Source organism: Petromyzon marinus, chromosome 64 (assembly GCF_048934315.1).
Source record: "Petromyzon marinus isolate PM22_M1 ecotype Great Lakes invasive population chromosome 64, UKy_Petmar_22M1.pri1.0, whole genome shotgun sequence".
Classification (NCBI taxonomy): Eukaryota; Metazoa; Chordata; class Hyperoartia; order Petromyzontiformes; family Petromyzontidae; genus Petromyzon; species Petromyzon marinus.
Genome location: NC_133730.1, coordinates 10,183,293 through 10,201,558, shown reverse-complemented (window position 1 = coordinate 10,201,558; position 18,266 = coordinate 10,183,293). Strand labels below are relative to the sequence as shown.

The 18,266-nt window shown below is 50.6% G+C and overlaps 1 protein-coding gene across 3 annotated transcripts in view; it reads right to left on the bottom strand.

Annotated features, from left to right (window-relative positions):
* The window catches only part of LOC116957890 (unconventional myosin-VIIa), a 208,022-nt gene extending 198,888 nt beyond the window's left edge, over window positions 1–9,134 (bottom strand). Inside the window, exon 1 of one of the 3 annotated variants that reach the window (XM_076054144.1) lies at window positions 9,046–9,134. The gene's annotated coding sequence lies outside the window, so the exon portion shown is untranslated. The remainder of the gene's footprint in view (window positions 1–9,045) is intronic. The other 2 variants (XM_076054143.1, XM_076054146.1) reach the window with 2 other exon arrangements.
* Between the last annotated feature and the right edge of the window lie 9,132 nt (window positions 9,135–18,266).

Here is an 18,266-nt window from a genome sequence, read left to right as displayed (position 1 = left end):
GAGATTCTGATGGTGATGACGTGGAGATTGTGATGGTGATGACGAGGAGAATGTGATGGTGATGACCAGGAGATTGTGATGGTGATGACGAGGAGATTGTGATGGTGATGACGAGGAGATTGTGATGGTGATGACGAGGAGATTGTGATGGTGATGACGAGGAGATTGTGATGGTGATGACGAGGAGATTGTGATGACGAGGAGATTGTGATGACGATGACGAGGAGATTGTGATGACGATGACGAGGAGATTGTGATGGCGATGACGTTGAGATTGTGATTTTGATGACGAGGAGATTGTGATGCTGATGACGAGGAGATTGTGATGGTGATGACGAGGAGATTGTGATGGTGATGACGAGGAGATTGCGATGGTGATGACGAGGAGATTGTGATGGTGATGACGAGGAGATTGTGATGGTGATGACGAGGAGATTGTGATGGTGATGACGAGGAGATTGTGATGGTGATGACGAGGAGATTGTGATGGTGATGACGATGACAGGAGATTGTGATGGTGATGACCAGGAGATTGTGATGGTGATGACGAGGAAATTGTGATGGTAATGATGAGGAGATTGTGATGGTGATGACGAGGAGATTGTTATGGTGATGACGATGACAGGAGATTGTGATGGTGATGACGAGGAGATGATGAAGGATAGTGACTTGGAGATGATGATGTTGATGATGCTGAGAAGGAGTTAAGGATGATGTTAACGATGTTGAGGAGACGAGTTTATTATGATGTTTGTGATGATGCTGATCATGATGGTTATGTTCATCATGATGGGGAGAGGAGTTGATGTTGGTGATGTTGGTGATGTTGGTGATGATGGTGATTGGGAGAGGAGTTGATGTTGGTGATGTTGGTGGTGATGTTGGTGGTGATGTTGTTGGCAATGGTGGTGATGGGGAGATGAGTTGATGTTGGTGATATTGGTGATGGTGGAGATCGTGGTGATGGGGTGATGTTGGTGGTGATGTTGGTGGTGATGGCGATGGGGAGAGGAGTTGATGTTGTTGATGTTGGTGGCAATGGTGGCTATGGTGGTGATGGGGTAATGTTGGTGGTGATGGCGATGGGGAGAGGAGTTGATGTTCGTGATGTTGGTGATGTTGGTGGTGATGTTGGTGATGTTGTTGGCGATGGTGGTGATGGGGAGAAGAGTTGATGTTGGTGATGTTGGTGATGGTGGAGATCGTTGTGATGTTGTTGGCGATGGTGTTGATGGGGAGAGGAGTTGATGTTGGTGATGGTGATGTTGGTGGTGATGTTGGTGGTGATGTTGGTGGTGATGTTGGTGGTGATGTTGGTGGTGATGTTGTTGGCAATGGTGGTGATGGGGAGATGAGTTGATGTTGGTGATGTTGGTGATGGTGGAGGTCGTGGTGATGGGGTGATGTTGGTGGTGATGTTGGTGGTGATGGCGATGGGAAGAGGAGTTGATGTTGGTGATGTTGGTGGCGATGGTGGCGATGGTGGTGATGGGGAGAGGCGTTGATGTTGGTGATGTTGGTGATGGTGGAGATCGTGGTGATGGGGTGATGTTGGTGGTGATGTTGGTGGTGATGGCGATGGGGAGAGGAGTTGATGTTGTTGATGTTGGTGGCAATGGTGGCTATGGTGGTGATGGGGTAATGTTGGTGGTGATGGCGATGGGGAGAGGAGTTGATGTTGGTGATGTTGGTGATGTTGGTGGTGATGTTGGTGATGTTGTTGGCGATGGTGGTGATGGGGAGAGGAGTTGATGTTGGTGATGTTGGTGATGGTGGAGATCGTTGTGATGTTGTTGGCGATGGTGTTGATGGGGAGAGGAGTTGATGTTGGTGATGGTGGTGGTGATGTTGGTGGTGATGTTGGTGGTGATGTTGGTGGTGATGTTGGTGGTGATGTTGTTGGCAATGGTGGTGATGGGGAGATGAGTTGATGTTGGTGATGTTGGTGATGGTGGAGGTCGTGGTGATGGGGTGATGTTGGTGGTGATGTTGGTGGTGATGGCGATGGGAAGAGGAGTTGATGTTGGTGATGTTGGTGGCGATGGTGGCGATGGTGGTGATGGGGAGAGGCGTTGATGTTGGTGATGTTGGTGATGGTGGAGATCGTGGTGATGGGGTGATGTTGGTGGTGATGTTGGTGGTGATGGCGATGGGGAGAGGAGTTGATGTTGTTGATGTTGGTGGCAATGGTGGCTATGGTGGTGATGGGGTAATGTTGGTGGTGATGGCGATGGGGAGAGGAGTTGATGTTGGTGATGTTGGTGATGTTGGTGGTGATGTTGGTGATGTTGTTGGCGATGGTGGTGATGGGGAGAGGAGTTGATGTTGGTGATGTTGGTGATGTTGGTGATGGTGGAGATCGTTGTGATGTTGTTGGCGATGGTGTTGATGGGGAGAGGAGTTGATGTTGGTGATGGTGGTGGTGATGTTGGTGGTGATGTTGGTGGTGATGTTGGTGGTGATGTTGGTGGTGATGTTGTTGGCAATGGTGGTGATGGGGAGATGAGTTGATGTTGGTGATGTTGGTGATGGTGGAGGTCGTGGTGATGGGGTGATGTTGGTGGTGATGTTGGTGGTGATGGCGATGGGAAGAGGAGTTGATGTTGGTGATGTTGGTGGCGATGGTGGCGATGGTGGTGATGGGGAGAGGCGTTGATGTTGGTGATGTTGGTGATGGTGGAGATCGTGGTGATGGGGTGATGTTGGTAGTGATGGCGATGGGGAGAGGAGTTGATGTTGGTGATGTTGGTGATGTTGGTGATGTTGGTGGTGATGTTGGTGATGTTGTTGGCGATGGTGGTGAAGGGGAGAGGAGTTGATGTTGGTGATGTTGGTGATGGTGGTGATCGTGGTGATGTTGTTGGCGATGGTGTTGATGGGGAGAGGAGTTGATGGTGGTGATGTTGGTGATGGTGGAGATCGTGGTGATGGGGTGATGGTGGTGATGTTGGTGGTTATGGCGATGGGGAGAAGAGTTGATGGTGGTGATGTTGGTAATGTTTGGTGATGTTGGTGATGTTGTTGGCGATGGTGGTGATGGGGAGAGGAGTTGATGTTGGTGATGTTGGTGATGGTGGAGATCGTGGTGATGGTGGTGATGTTGGTGGTGATGGCGATGGGGAGAGGAGTTGATGTTGGTGATGTTGGTGGTGATGTTGGTGATGTTGTTGGCGATGGTAATGATGGGGAGAGGAGTTGATGTTGGTGATGTTGGTGATGGTGGAGATCGTGATGGTGGTGATGTTGGTGGTGATGGCGATGGGGAGAGGAGTTGATGGTGGTGATGTTGGGGGTGATGTTGGTGATGTTGGTAGTGATGTTAGTGGTGATGTGGGTGGTGATGGGGTGATGTTGGTGATATTGGTGATGTTGGTGATGATGTGGGTAGTGACGGTAGTAATGGTGGTAGTGATGGGGAGGTCGTGGTGATGTTGGTAGTGATGTTGGTAATGTGGGTAGTGATGGTGGTGATGTTGGTGGTGATGTTGGTGATGATGTGGGTAGTGATGGTAGTGATGGTGGTGGTGATGGGGAGGTCGTGGTGATGTTGGTGATGTTGGTGATGATGTTGGTGGTGATGTTGGTGATGTTGGTAGTGATGTTAGTGATGGTGGTGGTGATGGGGTGATGTTGGTGATGTTGGTGATGATGTTGGTGGTGATGTTGGTGATGTGGGTAGTGATATTGGTGGTGTTGTTGGTAGTGATGTTGGTAGTGATGGGGAGGTTGTGGTGATGTTGGTGATGATGTTGCTAGTGATGTTGGTGATGTTGGTAGTGATGGGGAGGTCGTGGTGATGTTGGTGGTGATGTTGGTGATGTGGGTAGTGATGTTGGTGGTGATGTTGGTGGTGATGTTGGTAGTGATGTTGGTGATGATGTTGATAGTGATGGTAGTGATGTGGGTAGTGATGGGGAGGTCGTGGTGATGTTGGTAGTGATGTTGGTAGTGATGTGGGTAGTGATGGTAGTGATGTTGGTAGTGATGGTAGTGATATGAGGAGTGATGGTAATGATGGTGGTAGTGATGGGGTGAAGTTGGTGATGTTGGTAGTGATGGGGTGATGTTGGTAGTGATGTTGGTAGTGATGTTGGTAGTGATGGGGTGATGTTGGTGATGTTGGTGGTGATGGGGTGATGTTGGTGATGTTGGTAGTGATGGGGTGATGTTGGTAATGTTGGTAGTGATGGTGGTGGTGAGGGGGAGGTCGTGGTGATGTTGGTGGTGATCTTAATAGTAAGGTTGGTGATGTGGGTGGTGATGTTGGTGGTGATGGGGAGGTCGTGGTGATGTTGGTGGTGATGGTGGTAGTGATGGTCGTGATGTTGGTGATGTTGGTGGTGATGTTGGTGGTGATGGGGAGGTCGTGGTGATTTTAGTGGTGATGTTGGTGATGGTGGTGATGATGGTAGTGATGTTGGTGATGGGGGTAGTGATGGTAGTGATGTGGGTGGTGATGGGGAGGTCGTGGTGATGTTGGTGATGTTGGTGATGTTGGTAGTGATTGATGTAAGTGATGATGTTGGTGATGATGTGAGTAGTGATGGTAGTGATGTTGGTAGTGATGTTGGTAGTGATGTGGGTGGTGATGGGGAGGGCGTGGTGATGTTGGTAGTGATGTTGGTGGTGATGTGGGTGGTGAGGGGTGATGTGGGTGGTGATGTTGGTGAAGTTGGTAGTGATGTTGGTAGTGATGTTGGTGATGGTGGTAGTGATGTGGGTGGTGATGTTGGTAGTGATGATGTTGGTGATGGTGGTAGTGATGGGGAGGTCGTGGTGATGTTGGTGGTGATGTGGGTGGTGATGTTGGTGGTGATGTTGGTAGTGATGTTGGTAGTGATGCTGGTAGTGATGGTGGTAGTGATGGGGAGGTCGTGGTGATGTTGGTAGTGATGTTGGTAGTGATGTGGGTAGTGATGTTGGTAGTGATGTTGGTAGTGATGTTGGTAGTGATGTTGGTAGTGATGTTGGTAGTGATGGTGGTAGTGATGGGGAGGTCGTGGTGATGTTGGTGATGTGGGTAGTGATGTTGGTAGTGATGTTGGTAGTGATGTTGGTAGTGATGTTAGTGATGATGTTAGTAGTGATGTTGGTAGTGATGTTGGTAGTGATGGGGAGGTCGTGGTGATGTTGGTAGTGATGTGGGTAGTGATGTGGGTAGTGATGGTAGTGATGTTGGTGGTGATGTTGGTAGTGATGTTGGTGGTGATGTTGGTAGTGATGGTAGTGATGTTGGTAGTGATGTGGGTAGTGATGGTAGTGATGTTGGTAGTGATGTTGGTAGTGATGTTGGTAGTGATGTTGGTAGTGATGGTAGTGATGTTGGTAGTGATGTGGGTAGTGATGTTGGTAGTGATGTTGGTAGTGATGTTGGTAGTGATGGTAGTGATGTTGGTAGTGATGTTGGTAGTGATGTGGTTAGTGATGTTGGTAGTGATGTTGGTAGTGATGTGGGTAGTGATGTGGGTAGTGATGATGTGGGTAGTGATGTTGGTAGTGATGTTGGTAGTGATGTGGGTAGTGTTGGTAGTGATGTTGGTAGTGATGTTGGTAGTGATGTTGGTGATGATGTTGGTGGTGATGTTGGTGGTGATGTTGGTGGTGATGTTGGTAGTGATGTTGGTAGTGATGTTGGTGGTGATGTTGGTAGTGATGGTAGTGATGGTAGTGATGATGTTAGTGGTGATGTTAGTGATGATGTTGGTAGTGATGTTAGTGTTGATGTTGGTGGTGATGGGGAGGTCGTGTTCGCGATTGGGGCTCCGGTGGCCTCGTGTCAATTCCCGTCTCTAAGGGCAGCGGCGCCCGAGCGGAGCGCGCACACAGACAGACATACACACATACACACACATACACACATACATACACACACACACACATACACACACACATACACACATACATACATACACACACACATACACACACACATACACACACACATACACACACACATACACACACACACACATACACACACATACACACACACATACACACACATACACACACACATACACACACACATACACACACACATACACACACACATACATACACACACATACATACACACACACACATACACACACACATATACACACAACAACAACAACAACAACAACCGCCATTCGCCACTAAGTGGCGGTGACGTCACCACGACGCTTGTGCCAGGCTATGTGCACCCTGAGGCCACGTGAAGTGTCGAACGCCCGCTGGCAGGAGGTCATGGGGCAGACCCAGGGACTGGCTGATGCACCACCTGTGCCCCCTACTGTGCCAATCTGCTGTGCTTTAGCCACCCGGCGCTCCGCTCGTTGTTCTGAGTGTCGCTCCTCCGCCCTCCGTTGTTGTTGGAGGGCGATTGCCTCCAACTGCCCAGTAGCATCCTTCACGAGCCTCCTCCACAGAGGCCGATCTTGACACCGCTGGTACCAGTCATCGGCAAGTCCACTCAGCTCCACGTCCTCCTGTACCACATCACTCCATCTCTTCTCTAGCCCGTGCCGCGCCCGCTTAGCCCCCTCGATCCGGCCAAACAAAAGCTGTTTAGGCATGCGGTGGCTGGGCATGCGGGCTACATGACCCAGCCATCGCAGCCTTGCCTGCCGGAGGAGCTCACCAATGATAGGACCGTATCCAGATCTTTCAAGGATTTGTGAGCTCCTCACACAATCCAGTCTGGTTAAACCCAGGATGGATCGTAGGCAGGCCATCCTAAATGTTTCTAACCGGCGAAGATGTTCCATTAGGGGGGTCCACGTTTCGCAAGCGTAGAGAAGGAGGGAATGACCGTGGCCGAGAAGACCTGAAGCTTAGTGCGGAGCGACAGACCAGGTAGCTTCCACACAGCGTTACGCAACCGATGAAAAGATATTGCCGCTCGACTGATTCGGAGTGAGACCTCTGCTGTTAAACTGGAGCCAGTCATAAGCACACTGCCCAGGTATGGTAAACTCTCCACAACTGCTCCATCACCAATTGGGAGTTGTGGGGGTGGAGTGTCCGATGGTACAAAATACCCAGGCAGGTGCTTAGTTTTGGTGGGGCTGATGGTAAGACCCCGCCTCTTAGTGGCAAGGTTCAACTCTTCCTCTGAGTGAGCAGCAGTCACCAGATCACCAGCATACATAACGTGGTTGACCAATAGGGAATCATCCCTCGACCGCACACGGGCATCGATCAGCTTCCCATTCTATCTGTTCCACATGGAAAATTCCCGTACCATATAAATACACAGAGACCCTCCGTACAGACTGTTGGGGCGAGTGCTGTTAGCGAGCACCTATGAAGGCCGGCACGGCACACGAGGGGGTGGGTGGCCAGCACCACGCCCGACCGCCTTTGTCTCCCTTAGTAGCCATATTTACACACCGCACCAGGTACTCATTTGAGGCTGAGTCGACCTAGGGGGAGGGACAGGACCGGTTCAGATAATCGTCTCTGGTGTTAGCGGGAATCGAACTCGGGTTCCTGGCTCGGCAGCACGCATGCATATGTATGAACTTCTTTCGCACCGTACGTATCCAACCGTGCTAATACACACATCACTTACACAAACACACACGTCATTTAAATGCACACGTATCACTTACACACATATCACGCGTATCACTTACACACACACACGTATTCTTTACAAATACACAATCATTCCACACACGTATCACTTAACACACCGAGATGCGTAAACCATAACCCACACTAATTCACGCATCACACACTAAAAACACGTGGATCACTTACATACACATCGCTCTCTATCGCGAACACTCTCTCACGTGAACACTCTCTATCGCGAACACTCTCATGTGAACACTCTATCGCGAACACTCTCTCATGTGAACACTCTCTCATGTGAACACTCTCTATCGCGAACATTCTCTCATGTGAACACTCTCTATCGCGAACACTCTCTCATGCGAACACTCTCTCATGCGAACACTCTCTCATGTGAACACTCTCTCATGTGAACACTCTCTATCGCGAACACTCTCTATCGCGAACATTCTCTCATGTGAACACTCTCTATCGCGAACACTCTCTCATGCGAACACTCTTTCATGTGAACACTCTCTATCGCGAACACTCTCTCATGCGAACACTCTTTCATGTGAAAACTCTCTATCGCGAACACTCTCTCACGTGAACACTCTCTATCGCGAACACTCTCATGTGAACACTCTCATGTGAACACTCTATCGCGAACACTCTCTCATGTGAACACTCTCTCATGTGAACACTCTCTATCGCGAACATTCTCTCATGTGAACACTCTCTATCGCGAACACTCTCTCATGCGAACACTCTCTCATGTGAACACTCTCTCATGTGAACACTCTCTATCGCGAACACTCTCTATCGCGAACACTCTCTCATGTGAACACTCTCTATCGCGAACACTCTCTCATGCGAACACTCTCTCATGTGAAAACTCTCTATCGCGAACACTCTCTCATGTGAACACTCTCTCATGTGAACACTCTCTATCGCGAACACTCTCTCATGCGAACACTCTCTATCGCGAACACTCTCTCATGTGAACACTCTCTCATGTGAACACTCTCTCATGTGAACACTCTCTATCGCGAACACTCTCTCATGCGAACACTCTCTCATGCGAACACTCTTTCATGTGAAAACTCTCTATCGCGAACACTCTCTCATGTGAACACTCTCTCATGTGAACACTCTCTATCGCGAACACTCTCTATCGCGAACACTCTCTCATGTGAACACTCTATCGCGAACACTCTCTCATGTGAACACTCTCTCATGTGAACACTCTCTCATGTGAACACTCTCTCATGTGAACACTCTCTCATGTGAACACTCTCTCATGTGAACACTCTCTCATGTGAACACTCTCTATCGCGAACACTCTCTATCGCGAACACTCTCTATCGCGAACACTCTCTATCGCGAACACTCTCTCATGTGAACACTCTATCGCGAACACTCTCTATCGCGAACACTCTCTATCGCGAACACTCTCTCATGTGAACACTCTATCGCGAACACTCTCTATCGCGAACACTCTCTCACCTCTCTGTTGCAGCACTCGAGCCGCTGTTGCGGAGTTCACGGATGCGCATTGATCGAGAGTGGAGGGAGAGAGAGGAGAGAGTTGGGGAGGGGGAGAGTGGGGGAGTGGGAGGGGAGAGTGGGGGAGGGGGAGAGTGGGGGAGAGGGAGGGGAGAGTGGGGGAGAGGGAGGGGAGAGTCGAGGGAGAGAGGGGGAGAGGAGAGTGGGGGGAGGGAGAGAGGGGGGAGTGGGGGGGAGAGGGGGGAGTGGGGGAGGGGGAGAGAGGGGGAGGGAGGGGAGAGTGGAGAGAGAGGGAGGGGGAGAGGAGAGTGGGGGGGAGGTGGGGGGGAGTTGGGAGGAGTGGAGGGTGGGGGGAGGGTGGAGAGGTGGGAGGAGTGGAGGGTGGGGGGAGTGGAGGGTGGGGGAGGGTGGAGAGGTGGGGGGAGTGGAGGGTGGGGGGAGGTTGGAGAGGTGGGGGGAGTGGGTAGGATGGTGGTGGAGAGGATTGGAGTGGTTGATAGTTGGGACTTGGCAGGGGCAGGAAAGTGACACAGGTGAATGTCACAGGTGAAGTGATACAGGTGAAGTGTCACAGGTGAAGTGACACAGGCGAAGTGACAGGTGAAGTGTCACAGGTGAAGTGACGCAGGTGAAGTGATACAGGTGAAGTGACACAGGTGAAGTGTCACAGGTGAATGTCACAGGTGAAGTGATACAGGTGAAGTGTCACAGGTGAAGTGACACAGGCGAAGTGACAGGTGAAGTGTCACAGGTGAAGTGACGCAGGTGAAGTGTCACAGGTGAAGGTGACACAGGTGAAGTGTCACAGGTGAAGTGACACAGGTGAAGGTGACACAGGTGAAGTGACACAGGTGAAGTGACACAGGTGAAGTGACAGGTGAAGTTTCACAGGTGACACAGGTGAAGTGTCACAGGTGAAGGTGACAGCTGAATGTGACACAGGTGAAGTGACGCAGGTGAAGTGGCACAGGCGAAGTGACAGGTGAAGTGTCACAGGTGAAGTGACGCAGGTGAAGTGTCACAGGTGAAGGTGACACAGGTGAAGTGTCACAGGTGAAGTGACAGGTGAAGTTTCATAGGTTAAGTGTCACAGGTGAAGTGTCACAGGTGAAGTGTCACAGGTGATGTGACACAGGTGATGTGTGATAGGTGAAGTGACACAGCTGAAGGTGACACAGGTGACACAGGTGAAGTGTCACAGGTGAAGTGACGCAGGTGAAGTGGCACAGGTGAAGTGACGCAGGTGAAGTGTCACAGGTGAAGGTGACACAGGTGAAGTTTCACAGGTGAAGGTGACACAGGTGAAGTGTCACAGGTGACGTTTGACAGGTGAAGTGTCACAGGTGAAGTGTCACAGGTGAAGTGTCACAGGTGAAGGTGACACAGGTGAAGTGTCACAGGTGAAGTGTCACAGGTGAAGGTGACACAGGTGAAGGTGACACAGGTGAAGTGTCACAGGTGAAGTGACAGGTGAAGTGTCACAGGTGAAGTGACAAAGGTGAAGTGACGCAGGTGAAGTGTCACAGGTGAAGTGTCACAGATGAAGTGACGCAGGTGAAGTGGCACAGGTGAAGTGACAGGTGAAGTTTCACAGGTGAAGTGTCACAGGTGAAGTGACGCAGGTGAAGTGGCACAGGTGAAGGTGACACAGGTGAAGTGTCACAGGTGAAGTGTCGTAATTGAGCTGACACAGGTGAAGTAACAGGTGAGGTGACACAGCTGAAGGTGACACACAGGTGAATTGACAGGTGAAGTGACACAGCTGGAGGTGACACACAGGTGAAGTGTCACAGGTGAAGTAAAACAGGTGAAGTGATGCAGGTGAAGTGTCACAGGTGAAGTGTGACAGGTGAAGTGACACAGGTGAAGTGTCACAGGTGAAGTGTCACAGGTGAAGGTGACACAGCTGAAGTGACAAAGGTGAAGGTGACACAGGTGAAGTGTCATAGTTGAAGTGACACAGGTGAAGTGACAGGTGAAGTGACGCAGGTGAAGTGACACAGGTGAAGTGACACAGGTGAAGTGTCACAGGTGAAGTGACACAGATGAAGTGCCACAGGTGAAGGTGACACAGGTGAAGTGTCACAGGTGAAGTGACACAGGTGAAGTGACACAGCTGAAGGTGACACAGGTGAAGTGACACAGCTGAAGGTGACACAGGTGAAGGTGACACAGGTGAAGTGTCACAGGTGAAGTGTCGTAATTGAGCTGACACAGGTGAAGTAACAGGTGAGGTGACACAGCTGAAGGTGACACACAGGTGAATTGACAGGTGAAGTGACACAGCTGGAGGTGACACACAGGTGAAGTGTCACAGGTGAAGTAAAACAGGTGAAGTGATGCAGGTGAAGTGTCACAGGTGAAGTGTGACAGGTGAAGTGTCACAGGTGAAGTGTCACAGGTGAAATGACACAGGTGAAGGTGACACAGGTGACGTGTGACAGGTGAAGGTGACACAGGTGAAGTGACACAGGTGAAGTGTCACAGGTGAAGGTGACACAGATGACGTGTGACAGATGAAGTAACACAGGTGAAGTGACACAGGTGAAGTGTCACAGGTGAAGGTGACACAGCTGAAGTGACAAAGGTGAAGGTGACACAGGTGAAGTGTCGTAGTTGAAGTGACACAGGTCAAGTGACAGCTGAAGTGACGCAGGTGAAGTGACACAGGTGAAGTGACACAGGTGAAGTGTCACAGGTGAAGGTGACACAGGTGAAGTGTCACAGGTGAAGTGACACAGATGAAGTGCCACAGGTGAAGGTGACACAGGTGAAGTGTCACAGGTGAAGTGACACAGGTGAAGTGACACAGCTGAAGGTGACACAGGTGAAGTGACACAGCTGAAGGTGACACAGGTGAAGTGACACAGGTGAAATGACACAGGTGAAGTGTCACAGGTGTTAAAAAGAGATTAGCATGTTAACGGAAGATTATCATGTTAATGGAAGATTAGCATGTAAACGGAAGATTAGCATGGTAATGTGAAAATTTGCATGTTAAATGCAAGATTAGTATGTCAGAGAGATTAACACGTGAAAGAGAGACTAGCATGTTAGTGAGAGACTAGCATGTTAATGAGAGATTAGCATGTTAATGAGAGATTAGCATGTTCATGGGAGATCACAGAGCAGCAAACCAAGGGGTCGCCGTGCGAAGTGACTGTGTTAGTGTGAACCCTGTAAAACCGCAAGTTTGAAATGGGCGTAAAGCACAACTAACATCGGAAGGTGGTACCATGGGAACATCATAGCCAATATTGACTGGTTGATAACGTCCTTTCAATGATTACTCAGTTTTTACCCATCTTCTCGGTGCAAATTGTGTCTGTGTCTATATATATGGATGGCTTCATGAACAAATCTCTGAAGGTAGCCGCTAGGTTTGCCGAGTACCTCCGTCTTGGAAAAATCAAGTTCGTGTGAGCCCACAGTGTTAAAACAATGATCAGCAATGACAGAGGTATTGATCCTACCGTGTTTCAGATCTGCCTTGCGTTCACGAACGCAGTCCGAGACATGTCGCTTAGTTTCCCCAATGTATTGTATGTCAGGAATCGCATCCTTTACAGATGGGATTAAATCACGGATTTTGTGTACTGTATTGAAACTAACCTGGATCTTGTGTTTGCTCATGATTTTGGAAATCTTTTTGGTAACCCCTGCTATGTATGGTAAAGTGATGGTTTTGGTTGGCTCCTCAGAAGGTTGTCTCCGCATGGCTGGGGAGACAGCTTTGCGGATTGTACGGTCCGAGTATCCGTTCATCCTGAGGGCTTGGTGTACGTGCTCCAGCTCACTGGCTAGGTGGTGCTGGTAGGAGATGCTACGGGCCCTATGGTGTAGTGTTTTGATGAGGGAATTCTTCTGGGCTGGATGGTGGTGGGAGTCAGGCTTCAGAAAGGCATCCGTGTCGGTGGCTTTCCTGTAGACCGAATGTCCCAACGAGCCATCAGGTCTCTTCTCGATCAAAACATCCAGGAATGGTAGCTTGCCATCCTTTTCCACTTCCATGGTGAATTTGATAGACGGGTGTATGGAATTGATGCGGTTGAGAAATTGGTTCAGTGCAGCAGGCCATGTGGCCAGATGACGAACGTGTCATCTACGTATCTCTTCCACAAGGAAGGACGTAGGGTGGATGTCTGGATGGCATCTGTATTCCGGTTCAATGGCTAGGTGATGACGGTCGGAAATACATCGAGTTCTGTGGTGGAGAGTTTTGATGAGTTCGCCTTGGAAGCTAACTCCCCTTTTCCTGAAGACGACCGCTTGTGTTGCGATCGAAACGTCGTAGTTTCTTGTTATTTTCTTTGAACCTATCTACGTGACTTTACCGAAAGACCCAAGAATATGAATTCCTGCAGTCACGAAAGCTTTAAGTCGAGACAGGGGGGGGGGTATCTTCCCCGTCGCCTCAGGCCCCCCTATCTCCACCCCTCCTCTCCGTTGGCCCCTCTCGGAACACTCCCCAGACACGTAACACGACTCAACACTCGGCACCGTCACCACTCACCACTCGGCACCGTCACCACTCACCACTCGGCACCGTCACCACTCACCACTCGGCACCGTCACCACTCACCACTCGGCACCGTCACCACTCACCACCCGGCACCGTCACCACCCGGCACCGTCACCAGACACTCGGCACCGTCACCACTCACCACTCGGCACCGTCACCACTCACCACTCGGCACCGTCACCACCCGACACCGTCACCACCCGGTACCGTCACCACTCACCACACGACACCGTCACCACACGGCACCGTCACCACTCACCACTCGGCACCGTCACCACCCGACACCGTCACCACACGGCACCGTCACCACTCACCACCCGGTACCGTCACCACTCACCACCCGGTACCATCACCACTCGGCACCGTCACCACTCACCACACGGCACCGTCACCACCCGTTACCGTCACCACTCACCACTCGGTTGAACCCAATGCCGGTCATCCACCACTCCCGCGACCTCCGATTAGCACGGTTGGCTACGTACGGTGCGAAAGAAGTTCAACATACATATGGTCACCTGACCCCTCACCACTTAGACACCATCCCTCACCAGACACCTCACCACTTGGGAGACACTCACCATGACACACGACCCTCCCGTACCTCCACACACATCACCCACCACTCACCAGATACTAGCCTCACCATTCACACACTCACCAGACAAATTGGCAAACTTCTTTCGCACCGTACGTAGCCAACCGTGCTGTGTTGAACTTCTTTCGCACCGTACGTAGCCAACATTACACCTCCACACCACTTGCGTACACCACGACGCGGTTTTACTGCACGATACGGTTTTACTACACTACACCACCAAACTACACCCTCACCTGCTCACTCCACCATCGAAATCATCCTCCCCCCTTCTCTCATTCCTCCTTCACTCATTCATTTTTTACCTCGATCATTCCACCAATTCACTCAATCCTTTCGCGTATCCGGCACTCATTCTCACGTAGGAAGTCTTCCCTCATTCGGTGACTCATCCCTCTCGTTCACTCAATCGTCCCACCTTCTTCCCTTATTTGGGGGCTTTAGATTGGAACCATACTTGAGAAATGTGGAGTTGTGTAAAGTGTTTAAGCCGCACATATACACATGCAACAGCTGCTATTCGACACCAGTGATGGTGACTTCACCACAGCGCTTGTGGCAGGCTCGGTGCGCTGAGACCACGTGAAGTGTCGAAGGCTCGCTGCCAGGTGACAGGAGAGACCCAGGTGCCACAGGTTGACCGAGATGACTGGCAGACGCATCAGCTGTGCTCCCCACTGTGCCAATCCGCCCAGTGTTCCCCTCGTTCTTGTGTCACTCCTCTGCCCTCTGCTGTTTGTGGAGGGCGACTGCCTCCAACTGCCCGGTAGAGTCCATCACGAACCTCCTCCTAAAAGGCCAATCTTGACCACCGCTGGTACTGAGCTCCGCTGGTACTGAGCTCCGGCAAGTCCACTCCGCTTCACATCCTCCCTGCTTCAGCGGTGACTGGGCATGTGGGCTACATAACCCAGCAAACGTAGCCTTGCCTGCCGGAGGAGCTCACTGATGGTAATGTGTCCCAGATCTTTCAAGAAATTGTGAGCTCCTCATAGAATCCAGCCTGGTTAAACCCAGGATGGATCGCAGGCAGGCCAGCGAGAATGTTTCTAACCGGCATAGATGTTCCATAGGGGGGGGGGTCCACATTTATTTCGCAAAGGAAGGGCATGACTTTTGCTGAGAATACCCGAAGCTTCGTGTGGAGCAACAGACCAGGCAGCTTCCACACAGCATTATGCAGCCGATCCAAATGTCGCCCGACTGATTTGCAGTAAGACATCTGCTGTAAAACCAGAGCTGGTCATAAGCAAACTGCCCAGGTATGGAAAACTCTCCACTCTCTCCACAACTGCCCCATCACCAATGGGGAGTTGAGGGGGTGGAGTGTTTGATGGCACAAAACACCCAAGCAGGTGTGCTTAGTTTTTGTGGAGCTGATGGTAAGACCCCACCTCTTAGTGACACGCTCCAGGTTCAGCAGCAGTGCCTTAAATGTCTTCTCTGAGTGAGCAGCTGATTTTGTACGTTTGCCCACTGACAATGAAATGATCAGTCTATAATTTTAATGGTAGGTTTATTTGAACAGAATAACAAAAATCCAGAAAAACGCATGTCAAAAATGTTATAAATTGATTTGCATTTTAATTATGGAAATAAGTATTTGACCCCCTCTTAATCAGAAAAATTTCTGGCTCCCAGGTGTCTTTTATACAGGTAACGAGCTGAGATTAGGAGCACACTCTTAAAGGGAGTGCTCCTAATCTCAGGTGATTACCTGTATAAAGGACACCTGTCCACAGAAGCAATCAGATTCCAAACTCTCCACCATGGCCGAGACCAAAGAGCTCTCCAAGGATGTCAGGGACAAGATTGTAGACCTACACAAGGCTGGAATGGGCTACAAGACCATTGCCAAGCAGCTTGGTGAGAAGGTGACAACAGTTGGCGCGATTATTCGCAAATGGAAGAAACACAAACGAACTGTCAATCTCCCTCGGCCTGGGGCTCCATGCAAGATCTCACCTCGTGAAGTTGCAATGATCATGAGAACGGTGAGGAATCAGCCCAGAACTACACGGGAGGATCTTGTCAATGATCTTAAGGCAGCTGGGACCATAGTAACCAAGAAAACAATTGGTAACACACTACGCCGTGAAGGACTGAAATCCTGCAGCGCCCGCAAGGTCCCCCTGTTCAAGAAAGCACATATACATGCCCGTCTGAAGTTTGCCAATGAACATCTGAATGATTCAGAAGACAACTGGGTGAAAATGGAGCTCTTTGGCATAAACTCAACTCGCCGTGTTTGGAGGAGGAATGCTGTCTATGACCCCAAGAACACCATCCCCACCGTCAAACATGGAGGTGGAAACATTATGCTTTGGGGGTGTTTTTCTGCTAAGGGGACAGGACAACTTCACCGCATCAAAGGGACGATGGAAGGGGCCATGTACCGTCAAATCTTGGGTGAGAACCTCCTTCCCTCAGCCAGGGCATTGAAAATGGGTCGTGGATGGGTATTCCAGCTTGACAATGACCCAAAACACACGGCCAAGGCAACAAAGGAGTGGCTCAAGAAGAAGCACATTAAGGTCCTGGAGTGGCCTAGCCAGTCAAACCTGGTGGCCAACTACAAGAAACGTCTGACCTCTGTGATTGCCAACAAGGGTTTTGCCACCAAGTACTAAGTCATGTTTTGCAGATGGGTCAAATACTTATTTCCCTCACTAAAATGCAAATCAATTTATAACATTTTGACATGCGTTTTTCTGGATTTTGTTGTTATTCTGTCTCTCACTGTTCAAATAAACCTACCATTAAAATTATAGACTGATCATTTCTTTGTCAGTGGGCAAACATACAAAATCAGCAGGGGATCAAATACGTTTTCCCCCACTGTACCCAGGAGTCTTAAAGGGAGCCATCCCATTTTCGATGGTTGAATAGGGAGCCATCTCATTTTCGATCCCTTGACCAGGTACGGTCAAGAGATGGAAATTCCTCCGGTAAAGCCGTGGAAAGATTTTCGAACTTGGTGGTCGAAGGTGATGTCAAATAATGTGGGAGCCAGAGGACATGTCACACCACAAGGTGAAGAGGGAATGGCTCCGACTCCCGGCCATGCAGCTTTCCCGGGCCTGCCAACCATCATGAAGGGCATTAATGATTGTGAGCAGAATCAGGGACTCCGAGAGCAAGCCTACTGATGGTATCATAGGCCTTGACCAGGTCAATAAAGCAGAGATGTAGGTCCTGTTGGATTTCTGCACACCTCTGCTGAGCAGACGGACAGAGAATATGGCATCCGTGCAGGACCGGCATTGGGGCTCCGCAAGCCTCTCCTCGGTGTGCCTGCCAAGGCGATGTGGAATAAGCCTTGCCAGGACCTTTCCCGGCACACTGAGGGGGACCACCAGGGCATCCTACTAATCCTGCGGAACCCATCCTGTGGCCCAGATAGTAGTGATGTTATGCAAGGCAGCCTGCACACAGACGCCACCATCCCTCAGAATTTCACTCAGAGATCAGCTCTGCCCGGGGCTTTTCCTGGTCTCTAACTCCGGATCGTCATTCATATTTCCTCAACTTGTGGCACCTCAGCCGGCCACTCACAGCGGGTGAGGGAGAGGGGGGGCTACTTTTGCCAACATTTGAGGCACGGCAGCTCCAGTAGGGTCATCCTCACCTTGCCCCATGATGTTGTCGGGGCTGACGGAATTCCCCTGCCCCAAGACCTCAGAAAAGCTCAGCAAACTTGCAGACCTGTTCCTGGGAGTCACGGATGACGGTCCACGTTGCCCTTAAGGACGGCGATAGGCGAGACGCTGCAAGTGACTTTTTTCGACAGAATCAAAGAGTGGCGCGTTATCGCGGGCTACTCAGGCGGATTCCTTCTCCTCGGCAACCCCGCACCCACCGCTCATCCTTGCCGCATTCCAGACGGCTGTGGAAGCGCGTCTAAAAGCGCACGCGAAGCAAGCGACCGTCGTTGGCCCGACGGCCAGCCAAGAGCCGCTGCCCTATTTCACTCTGCCAGACGTTGCCATTGCAGCAGCAGGAGACGCAGCGCGCGCGTGTGTGCGTGTGTGTGCGTGAGCACCCTCGCGCGCACACACGCACGCGTTGGCTCACGTGAACAGCCACGCGTGCGTCGGCTGT